Source organism: Schistocerca nitens, chromosome 1 (assembly GCF_023898315.1).
Source record: "Schistocerca nitens isolate TAMUIC-IGC-003100 chromosome 1, iqSchNite1.1, whole genome shotgun sequence".
In the NCBI taxonomy this organism is placed as follows: Eukaryota; Metazoa; Arthropoda; class Insecta; order Orthoptera; family Acrididae; genus Schistocerca; species Schistocerca nitens.
Genome location: NC_064614.1, coordinates 1,307,771,850 through 1,307,784,182, shown reverse-complemented (window position 1 = coordinate 1,307,784,182; position 12,333 = coordinate 1,307,771,850). Strand labels below are relative to the sequence as shown.

Here is a 12,333-nt window from a genome sequence, read left to right as displayed (position 1 = left end):
AAATTAGGAAACATGGTTGAATCCTCAGTGTTTGTATTGTTTAAATACTTATCTGACCAGAAGCAAGGAAAAGATAGGCTACATAAGCACATAAAAGCCTGACAAGTAAGAAACTACTTCTCTCTTTTCTCTTGCTCATTGTGTTGAAATGTAGCACAGCAGAATACTTCCTTTTGCTGTAATCCCACAACTAACATAAACATTGTAGTTTCTCTTCTTTTTTTTTACTTCTCTTTCTTTCCATATACTAGGCATATATGAAACCCTAAAATTCTAATCAATGCCATATTTTTCTAAACCTCATTATTCACTGTATAGTTCACAGCCTACTGAAAACAACAAAAGACATTTTGTCTGCTTGTGTCTGTGTATGTGCAGATGGATATGTGTGTGTGTGCGAGTGTATACCTGTCCTTTTTTTCCCATAAGGTAAGTCTTTCCACTCCCGGGATTGGAATGACTCCTTACCCTCTCCCTTAAAACCCACATCCTTTCATCTTTCCCTCTCCTTCCCTCTTTCCTGATGAGGCAACAGTTTGTTGCGAAAGCTTGAATTTTGTGTGTATGTTTGTGTTTGTTTGTGTGTCTATCGACCTGCCAGCACTTTCGTTTGGTAAGTCACATCATCTGTGTTTTTAGATATAAAGAGAATAATGAGAATGATTTGACAATTTCTCTGGCAATCAATATGCAACCATTCACTTTTTTACAATTTATTCAACCATGAACATGTTTTCAAGCAACTGCAGCCTCATCATCAGTTGGAGGTGTACTGTACACTTAATAGCAAATTGTGTGATATAAAATGATCAATTATCCTTAGATGCACAGCCTTTTCAATAACTTTAGCAAACACTTATGGTGTAGAAGTCTACATTATCCCTTTCCCCTGTTTTATAAAACAGCATTACTACTGAGTACTTTAATGAGGAAACTGACCATTCCTAAAGGAAAAATTACAAATATTGCTAAATACAGAGCTAACATGCACAGCACAGTATTCTGCTAGCCACTCCATCATATCCATAAGAGTCCTTAGTCTTCAGTGATTTAATTATTGACCCAATCTCCCCCTCGTCTGTATCACAGAGGAGTATTTCAGACATCAATCTCGAAAGGCATTTGCCAAGAAAGTTACATGATTCCCTGTAGAAACTAAATTTTTATTTAATTCACCAGCAATGGTCAGAAAATGATTGTTAAACACTGGACATATATCTGATTTATCAGTATCAGAAATATTTTTACTATGAACTGACTTTATATCATCGACCTTGTGCTGTTGATCAGACACTTCCTTCACAAGTGACCATATGGTTTTAATTTTATCCTGTGAATTAGCTATTCTATTTGAGTACCACATACTCTTTGTCTTCCTAATAACATTTTAAAGCACCTTACAGTACTATTTGTAATGGGCTACTGTAGCTTGATTGTGACTACTTCTAACATTTTGATATAATTGCCACTTTGTTCTACACGATATCCTTTTCCCACTAGTCAGCCACCGGGGCTGCTTACTTCTGCTAGTACCCCGTTTAGAACATTCTCATGGAAGGCAACTCTCAAAGAGCATAAGAAATGTGTTAAGGAAAGCATTATTTTTATCATCTATGTTATCGGCACTATAAACATCATGCCACCTTGTTCCTAGACAAGTTTTAAAAAACTCTCTATTGCTGTTGGATTAACTTTCCTACATAGTTTGTAACTATATGTGACATTTCTTTGAGTACAAAAGCCTTTTAGAGTTAAAATTTGTGCATTGTGGTCTGAAAGGCCATTCACCCTTTTACTAACAAAATGCCCATCTAGTAATGAAGAATGAATAAAAATATTGTCCATGGCTGTGCTACTGTTCCCCCACACTCTAGTTGGAAAAAACACAGTCTGAATCAGATCATATGAATTTTGATCTACCAACATCCTTTTTCTTGCACCATCATATACAAAATTTATATTGAAGGCTTCGCATATAACTAATTTCTGGCACTTCCTACAAAGTGAATCAAGAACCCCCTCTAGCTTCAGCAGAAATGCTCTGAAGTCAGAGTTAGGGGACCTATAATCAACAACAATTAGAAGTTTAGTTTCACTAAATTCAACTGCCCCTGCACAACATTCAAATATCTGTTCAATGCAGTGCCGTAAAACATCTACGGACTCAAATGGAGTACTGTTTTTTACGTACATAGCTACTCCCCCACCCTGCAAGGGACTCCTTGAAAAACAACCAGCTAATCTGTTTCCTGGTAAAGGAAGCCTCTGAATTGCCAAATTATTTAAGTGGTGCTCCGACATACCAATAATTTCAGGGTCAACATCTATAAGCAGTTAACACACTTTATCTCTAATACCTCTTATATTTTGATGAAATATGCTAATTCCTTTTCTAATTGGAAACATGACATCCTCTGAAGGTGAGCCCTTTATTAGAGGGATTTCATTTAAGCAGGTATACCTATCAGCTGACTTCAATCTAAACAAGGTGCAGCTCTAACACCAACTACTACAGGGATTTTCCCATGAGTGATCCCACCACCACCCACTACCCTGTCACTTATAAGCTTTGCCAGCTCCCCTTCCCACACCTATTGAGGTGCAGGCCATGCCTAGTGAAACCTGATCTAGTGATAGACCCAACTGGTACCACTGAGATGTGACCCATGCCCTCTGCCGTCAACACCCCCTTCAGCCCCATGTTAACACACCCAAAAGCTGCATTAAGATGAGGCCCATCGTGACGCTGAAACAGTTGCATGAAATGCACATTAGTGCCACCAGTTTCAGTAGCTATCTTTACCAGATCACCACGTACATGACATTCCCGATCCCTATCGAGGCTGTTCCCTGCTCCACCCACTATCACTACCTGACCCTTCTTACATAATTTCCCTATGCTGTCAGTCACCTGAGCCAACCCTGCACTAGGCTTCACAATGCTGGTGACCTGGTGCTCACTCCCCAACACTTCCTGCAACTGCTGGCCCACATGTCTACTGTGCAAACTACCTTGCAGCAGAACCTTCTTCTTTCTGTAAGACTTTGCAACTGAACTAAGCCTCGCAACTGCTGAGGACTGCTGCATGTTCCCTACATCTACAGCTACAAGAGGCTCCTCTCCACTCAACTCTGGCAGTTGGTCAAATCTATTGCATGTACGCAAAGTATAACTGTGTGAATTCATTGTCAATGACATATATTACATATCTCTACATCAATGAAATGTGTGTTAATTATAAATTCTTTGTGATTTCAAATCAATGTTCATTTCAGAGTCCATAGATTGCCACAGATATTACTGCTGTCATATCATAAATGGTGACATTTTTTGATCACATAAGGCACAACTGTCATATACCGAAAACATGTACAATATTTATACTGTGAGATGAACATCAATCTGTTCATTACACAGAATTTATAATCAACACGCATGTGATTGATATACACATACATAATGTATACTACTGGCGGTGGGTTCTGCAACTGAGTATTGTTGTTAAACATTTTAAATGCAGCTCTTAATGTTTACAAGATGTTCTTTAATGAATATTTACAAGTTGCAGAGCACCAGGCAGTCAAGATTTTTAAATGACCTCACTGTTGAAAGTCAAATGCTAAATACACTCATTTAGTTCAGTAGTCCATAAATCAATGGGTAACTTTCTATAAAAATGCTGTAGCACAAGTATGCATGATTTATAATCCCAAATGTCAAGGAAGATATTATATGCCAGATCATTTGAGATGCTTACAGTTTTTGCTATTCTTTATTATGTTTGCTAATTTTTTGTTGTGCACTTGCATGTATTCCAGGAGGTGAGCCGCAGAACTAATCAAATTTCTCTTTTCAGACTCTTTGCTTGGTTTTTGTAAACCATGGCTACCCCAGCCCCTCCACCCCTGCCACTGCACCTTAGCCGCAGATGGCCATAGTGATGGAGCTGACACAAGCTTTTCAGTTTCAAAGCCAACAAATTGCTACTTTGCTGATGATGGTACAACAGCTTCTGGCTGCACAAGCTGTGCCAGCCACACAACAACAACCGACTGACCGAGTAGCCCGACAAGTGCCGCAGACCGGCACATCGATGTTCCAGCAGTTTAACAATGCCGAAGAGGAATGGCTCGAATACCTGACACAGTTCCGAGCTCATTGTGCAGTTCATCGAGTTCAAGGTACTGTGAAGCTACAATACTTTGTTTCGGTTGCAGGGTCCCCAGTGTCCACGTTAATACAAAAACTATTCCCAAGTGCATCTCCTGACAAACTCAGTTATGATGAAGTAATGGCTGTATTAATGAAGTACTATGACCAGCAAGTTCAAGTAGCTGCAGCTAGATACAGTTCTTTTGCTTGCAGAAAAAGCCAGAACTGATACACCAACAGTGGCACACAAAACTAACAAGCCTGACTAGGAAATGTATATTTAAGTGTAGTTGTGGAAACTTTTACACTGATTTAATGGTTGGAGATGCAATAACATTCGATGTCCCTGATAGTAGAATTCAGGAACAGATCCTAAAGTAATATGACCCATCACTTCCTGAAGTCCTGTGAACTTTGTCTTCCCCTAGATGTTTTGCTCACCATAAAAGACGTCACTGCCCATCACATAACGCGACGTGTTGCACATGTGGAAAACAAGGCCATGTCCAAGCAGTTTGTTTGCAATGGCACAGAAGTGCCAAGTTTGCCCACTCTCAGAAAAAACAGCCTCCTGCACATGCAGTGAACATTATGTTTTCCAAACCTACAACAGATTCTGATAAAAGTTAGATTAAGGTTGTGCCTCCTTCTTGCCCTAGTGCTGTGCAACAATATTCTAACAAATTATTTTTCTCATTACAAATCGCTGGCCATCTTGTGAGCTTTTAGTCGGACACATCTGCCGCAGTAACTTTGCTTAATCGTGCCAGTATGAACAGTTAGGCTCACCATGGCTTTCTAAATCTAGCAAGCACCTCACTGCTTACAAAAGACAGGAAATTACAGTGCTTGGACTGTATAGTTCGCCTGCCACAACTCTCACACTAGGATAGTGAATTTTATTGTGTTCGAATCAAGAGACAGTGAGAACATTTTTTGGTTTAAATGCCTTTGATTTGTTTCGACGTACTTTCCATATTGGATTTTGCACTGAAAGACAGTGTCGCTAGCTTGCTTAACGAATTTCCTGAGCTATTTTCAGAAAGAGTGGGAAAAGCTAATAACTTTGTAGTGCATGTTACATTGAAAACAATGCACAGTCGAAGCATTTCCAGTCCCACCCTGTTCCAATTGCTTTAAGAGACAAAATAGCAAGTGAATTGAAGGATTTCAAGACAATGGTTTCATTGCCCCAATTCAAGCTAGTCAATGGGCAAGTCCACTAGTTTTGCTGCCTAAGCCTTCTAGTCACATTCACATTTGTGTTGACTTCAAGTCTACTGTAAATCCACAGACAATAGCTGACACTTATCCCTTACTTTGCCCTGAGGAACTCATGGACAGGATTGGGGCACGACGTTACTTTTCTAAGGCAGATTTCCATGATGCCTATTTGCAAATGTCACTGGATGAAGAATCACAGAAAGCGTTTGTTGTAAATACACACTTAGGAATGTTGAAATATTTGTGTTTGCCCTTCAGCAGTGCTTCTGCACCCACCATTTTTCAATGTTACTTGGAACAGCTGACTGCAAAAGTGCCATTTTGTTCAAAATATCTTGACGATCTTATCATCTCAGGTTGTACACCAGAGGAACACACTGCCAATTTGCGTATTCATTTTCCAGTATTGTCAGAAGCAGGACTCAAGTGATGTCTTGAAAAGTGTGATTGTTTTCAAATTGAACTACAGTACTTAGGTCATATGATAAACAGTCAGGGTGTGCACCCTCGAATCTCATTTGCTTGCAACCCTTGACCTGCCTGTTCCTCACAACGTGTCTGAACTGCAGTCAGTACTAAACAAGACAAAATATTAAATTCGGCTCATACCGAATTCTGCTCAGATCATGGCTCCATTGCATCACTTGCATCACAAAAATGTACCTTTTGTGTAGACTAAAGACTGTGAAGATGCATTTCAGAGAGTCAAACATGCTTTGCTCAGTGACAGACATTTAGTGGATTTTAAACCTGCCATGTCAGTAGTTTTGCAAGTCAACACTTCCTGCCTATGGAATTGGCACTACTGTGCTTTTGCCCAAAATTGGAGCACAAGACACACCTACTGATTTTGTGTCAAAGTTGTTAACTCAAACTCAGTGCAATTATTCACAAACTGAAAAAGAAGCTCTCACTATTGTGTACGGTGTGACAAAACTCCATCACTATTTGTATGGTTGCAAGTTCTACTTAGTGACAGAATACAAGACTTGGCAATCCTTGTTTCATCTGTCAAAGCTGGTTCCAACATGCACTCCTCAAAAATTGAAACAATGGACTTTGTTGGTTTCACAATATTGGTATTACATTCACACGTCTTGGCCTCGTTCATTGAACAGTATGCAGAACTCAGTTGGGCACCAATATTTTGGAAGTCAGCATCACCTTTCAGTTCAACAGGATGTGATTCTAGTTCAAAATGACAGTGAACAATCACATATGCTTATTCCCAAAGTGTTGCAACAGGACACAGGGGAATTGTTCACACTAAACAGTTAGCACGACAGCACTGTACTTGGCAGGGCATAGATGCCCACATTGAACAGATGACATCACAGTGTTGCTCGTGCGTGGAGAACGAATCCACTCAATGACAGACATTGTCAGCTTGCCCTAAGACACAATCGCCATGGCAATGAGTGTATATTGACTTTGCACGATGATTTTGGAACCCTCGTTGGCTCATAGTGGTAGACTCTTTCAGCAAGTTTCCATTTACGGTGCCAACGGCTTCTACCACATCACATAGCACCATTCAAGCAGTGTCCTCCATATTTTGCATAGAAGGTTTGCCAGAACTACTTGTGACAGACAATGGACCACAGTTCACTTCACATGATGATGAACAAAATGGCATTCGTCATCTAACAAATGCTGCATTTCACCCACAGTCCAACACAGAAGCAAAACACACCATACGCATGTTCAAGCAACAGATGGCCAACCTTTGCATCACTCACACACGGGAACAGGTGCTGCGATTCTTTCACCTCCTATAGCTCCCACCCACGAGACGGACCATCACTGGCGGACCTTCTGCACGGCCGCCGGCATCAGACACTGCTACACACGTTACACCCACCGCAAGATCTGGCGCTACCAATGGTCTGCAAATATCGCTTTGCTCTGTGTAATCTTGTTCTTTTCAGGGTTTACAGCAACCGTGGGCACTGGGAAAGAGGTGTAATCCAGGAGCGCATTGGCTCTTCTATGTACCCGATTGCAGGGCCCGTCGGTTTGCAGCGCTGCCACCAGAACCAAATTAGCACATGTCATTTTCCCCGTGATTCTGCTGGGTTTCCCCACAGATTCACAACCTCACAGGACTGCGTGGCCTTCGCTGCTGCCCGCTGCTGCCACCAGACCCCGCACCCCCCCGCCCCCACCCCGCCCTTGAGGAGGAGCAGATGGATGATGCACCCTTGCCCCCCCCCCCCCCCCTGATCCCGCTTGCTGACCCCATAGACCTGGACCCACCATCACCATCACTGTCATTGCCACAGCATATGCCCTCAGGCTTGGATGCGTGCCCTGGCAGCAGTTTTCCACGGGATGTTCCTGTTGCCTCACAATCGACGATATGCCTGGGAGTATGCTGTCCTCCACATGCCGCTTCTTACCTCACTCCCCATTGTCATTCGCGGCCTCATTACACAACAATTGTGAAGAATTTTTTTTTTTTTTTTTTTTTTTTGGGGGGGGGGGGGGGGGGAGGGAGGAATGTGCTGGCATAAGCTGTTACCAGCACTCTGCTCGGCAAAGAGGTTGCGAGAAGATCAATAGAGGCCAAAGACAGGCTCACAAAAAATGTGCCGCCAATGCTCTTTCGGCTGCCAGTATTTAGATCGCTGCCATGGACCAGAGGGCTAATCAGTTCCGGTCAGTCATCCGGTGAGTCGACGAGTCGAGTCACCCGTTGCAGCCCAGCAGCTCAGTGGGAGTCGCAGTTGCAGATAGCTCAGCCTCTGGTTCAGAGTCAGTCAGTACCTAGCGACCAGAGTAGTGTACATAGCGGGACTTGCACTTCACTAGCAGTGAGGTTAAGGTGGACTATTACAGACAAGCTTGTACCACAACACCTGGACTATCTTAAGATAAGTAACTTCTTGTTCTGGTTAATAATGAACCCTGTTAATATATGTGTGCAGTTGTGTTATAGAAAGAAGATACCGGCCACCAACAACATCCTCTCCTTGCCTCCCATGACACAAGCTTACAGTGACAACAAGATGACACTAAATATGGGATTTAAATTAAACATGCATTACACAATAGAAAGTACTGTAAAAGCTTTCAAAAAAAAGTTGAAAATTTAGAAAAAGGAATGTGGAGATCCAGAGATACTATGGACAAAAGAACACTTATATTGAAATTAAACATGAAAAATTTGAATGAAGGTTCAATTTCACAAACTTTTAGTTTGTTAAAGAGAAAGAAACCAGTTACAAAGTAACAGTAAAGAACAGCAAATTGAAAGCCTAAATATAAGTTCAGCTATACACAGTGCAAAAGGGATGCTTCTCTTTTTTGCAGTTTTGTAGATGTATTCCTCACAAGGAAGGTTCTTGTGTGTACATATTTCTGATGATTAAGGCATGTAAATCTGATTCACATTAAACTAGTTCTTCTGCAGTGCATAGGGCTGGGCCTACATTACAGCTTTCCCGATGAGTACAGCCATGACCCCACATCTAAGAATGGCTAAATACATAACAAACAGTGTAGTATCATATTCAAAATCGATGGAAGAAGGAAAACTAGAAAAAAGTAGAGAAATGTAGTAAGAAAGTCCTGGGAGAAGTAAATAATTTAGGAGTAAAGGAGACCATTTAGTAAATATCAGAGACATGAAGACTCCAGGAGGCATATTCAAAAAAGAAGGAAAACTTTCTAGCCACACACACACACACACACACACACACACACACACGCATGCGCGCTCTTACATAATGGGGACTGGGGGCTGACACAATGTGGGTGCACGGCGAGAGAGAGAGAGAGAGAGAGAGAGAGAGAGAGAGCGTGTGTGTGTGTGTGTGTGTGTGTGTGTGTGTGTGTGTGTGTGTGTGTGTGTGTGTGTCTGCATGTAATTGTACTCTAGCTTGAGAAAGGATTTATTCCAAAAACTAACAAGTTTTCCTTCTTTTTTGTGTGTGCCTGCTGACATTTAAATGCCTATGCTATTCGGAGAGTGGTTTCCCTTATTCCTAAGGAAAGTAGAGAGAGGCATACTAAAGATTTATTTGCAAGAAAGTAAACATAAGAAGGAACATTGATATGCGAGATTAATTAGAAACACTATTCTCCTGCAAACACTCAAAAATTGCTTGCTGTAAGAGTAGCTCCAATTCTTTGAGCTTTCATCTCTACTGCACACAATTCCTAATTCTTTAATCTCTGGTTGTAATTGTTTTTCACTATCTTTCAGCTTCATTCCTTCCCTATCTACGTGTAACCAATGGCACCCCATGCCATCATGCCGGGTGATATGCCACTATGGCGATGACGAATACACGCTTCCAATGTGCGTTCACCGGGATGTCGCCACCGACCTTTATCAAAGTCAGAAACGTGATGGTACACATTTCTCCTCCTTACACGAGGCATCACAACAACGTTTCACCAGGCAATGCCGGTCAACTGCTGTTTGTGTATGAGAAATCGGCTGGAAACTTTCCTCATGTCAGCACGTTGTAGGTGTCGCCACCGGCGCCAACCTTGTGTGAATGCTCTGTAAAGCTAATCATTTGCATATCACAGCATCTTCTTCCTGTCAGTTAAATTTCGCGTCTGCAGCACGTCATCTTCATGGTGTAACAATTTTAATGGCCAGTAGTGTATTTATTTACAGCTTGTACAAAATAGATACACATTTCAAAGTGTTACTGACCTTCAAAGAAGTCACCATCATTGTGTATAATCCACTGCCAGAGATGTGGAAGTTGTAAGATACTCTTAGCCGTGCTAGTTGTGTTGACAGTTTGAACAGCGCAGTCTACTGCCTGACAAATCTGTAGCAGTTAGCACTTAGCAGCCCCATCAGTCAAACAAATCAGTAACAGCTTGCACTGTACGTGCTTGAGCATTGTCTTGTAAAATGGTGGTCAGGTCCTGCAGAAAGTGTCATCACTTCTTTCTCTAAGCTGGTTGTAGGTTGTGTTCCAAAAATGAGCACCATAGAGAAAGAAGTGAAGACACTTTCTGCAGGACCTGACCATCATTTCGCAGGACAATGCTGAAACACGTACAGTGCAAGATGTTATTGATTTGTTTGACTGATGGGGCTCCTAAGTGCTATACCACCTACTGCACTCCCCTGACTCAAGCCCTCACGAGTTTGACACGATTTCTAAACTGAAGGAAACACTTCACAGCATTTGCTTCAGAACTGCTACAAATTCGTCGGGCAATAGACTGTGCTGTTTGAACATTCAACACAACTGGCACTGATAAGAGTATCCTACAACTTCCACATCGCTGGCAACAGGTTATACACAATGCTGGTGACTACTTTGAATGGTCAGTAAAACTTTGAAACATGTATCTATTTTGTACGGACTGTAAATAAATAGTTGCCACTATTATAGTTCCAACCCTCGCATTTACAGCAGTTAAATTCAAGCAGTGATAATTCTTGGAGTTCTAATGCCATTAAGCTAATTACTTACAGCAGTATTGTTGAAAATAACTTACAATATTTCCTAAAGCACTAACTATGTAGAACAGTGGCAAGCTTTACATCAGTTTAGGGATTTAAAAAAATGTGTTACTGTATTTTACAACCAAGTTTGTTCACTTGATACATGGATATTGGATGCAACTTAACCTGATATCAATGTCTGCTTTAGTGGAAATTTAATCACATAGAGGAAACATCATCTTTTGTGGAAGATATCTAGAAATGTAACAGATCACTAATTTGTTGATAAAACATCAAATGCTGTTTACAATAACACTAACATGTCCCTCCATCATCTGTAGCTTTACAAAATAGGGATTGAAGATGAAGATTCATCAATAGTTGTAATTTATTTCAGAAATCAGTCTAACCACACAAATGATTTGCAAGCTTCACTTGCAACCACATAGTCTGCCTCCAGTGGAGAAACAGCTGTAATTTGCTTTTCCGCATAACTCAATCTCCATGACATTTGAGTAGAATGCCACCTGTTGATCCTCTTGTACATTTATCCTACTATGATTGGCATCACTATAAGCTCCAATGTTACTGTCTTCATTCTTCTTAATTTACATGTTATCTCATATCCATTCGGTTCAACTGACATCCATCACACTACATTTCTCTATAATCCTCATCACATATGCAATTAGCTTCTACATCTACATCTACATGATTACTCTGCAATTCACATTTAAGTGCTTGGCAGAGGGTTCATCGAACCACAATCATACTATCTCCCTACCATTCCACTCCCGAACAGCGCACTGGAAAAACGAACAGCTAAACCTTTCTATTCGAGCTCCGATTTCTCTTATTTTATTTTGATGATCATTTCTACCTATGTAGGTTGGGCTCAACAAAGTATTTTCGCATTCGGAAGAGAAAGTTGGTGACTGAAATTTTGTAAATAGATCTCGCCGCGACGAAAAACGTCTTTGCTTTAATGACTTCCGTCCCAATTCATGTATCATATCTGCCACACTCTCTCCCCTATTACGTGACAATACAAAACGAGCTGCCCTTTTTTTCATCCTTTCAATGTCGTCCGTCAATCCCACCTGGTAAGGATCCCATACTGCGCAGCAATATTCCAACAGAGGACGAATGAGTGTAGTGTAAGCTGTCTCTTTAGTGGACTTGTTGCATCTTCCAAGTGTCCTGCCAATGAAATGCAACCTTTGGCTTGCCTTCCCCACAATATTATCTATGTGGTCTTTCCAACTGAAGTTGTTCATAATTTTTACACCCATGCACTTAGTTGAATTTACAGCCTTGAGAATTGTACTATTTATCGAGTAATCGAATTCCAACGGATTTCTTTTGGAACTCATGTGGATCACCTCACACTTTTCGTTACTTAGCATCAACTGCCACCTGCTACCTGCCACACCATACAGCAATCTTTTCTAAATCACTTTGCAACTGATACTGGTTTTCGGATGACCTGACTAGACAGTAAATTACAGCATCATCTCCGAACAACCTAAGAGAACTG

At 41.1% G+C, this 12,333-nt stretch overlaps 1 protein-coding gene across 5 annotated transcripts in view; it reads right to left on the bottom strand.

Annotated features, from left to right (window-relative positions):
- LOC126202545 (tight junction protein ZO-1) overlaps positions 1 to 12,333 on the bottom strand; it is a 731,102-nt gene that overhangs the window by 95,117 nt on the left and 623,652 nt on the right. The window lies entirely within an intron of this gene.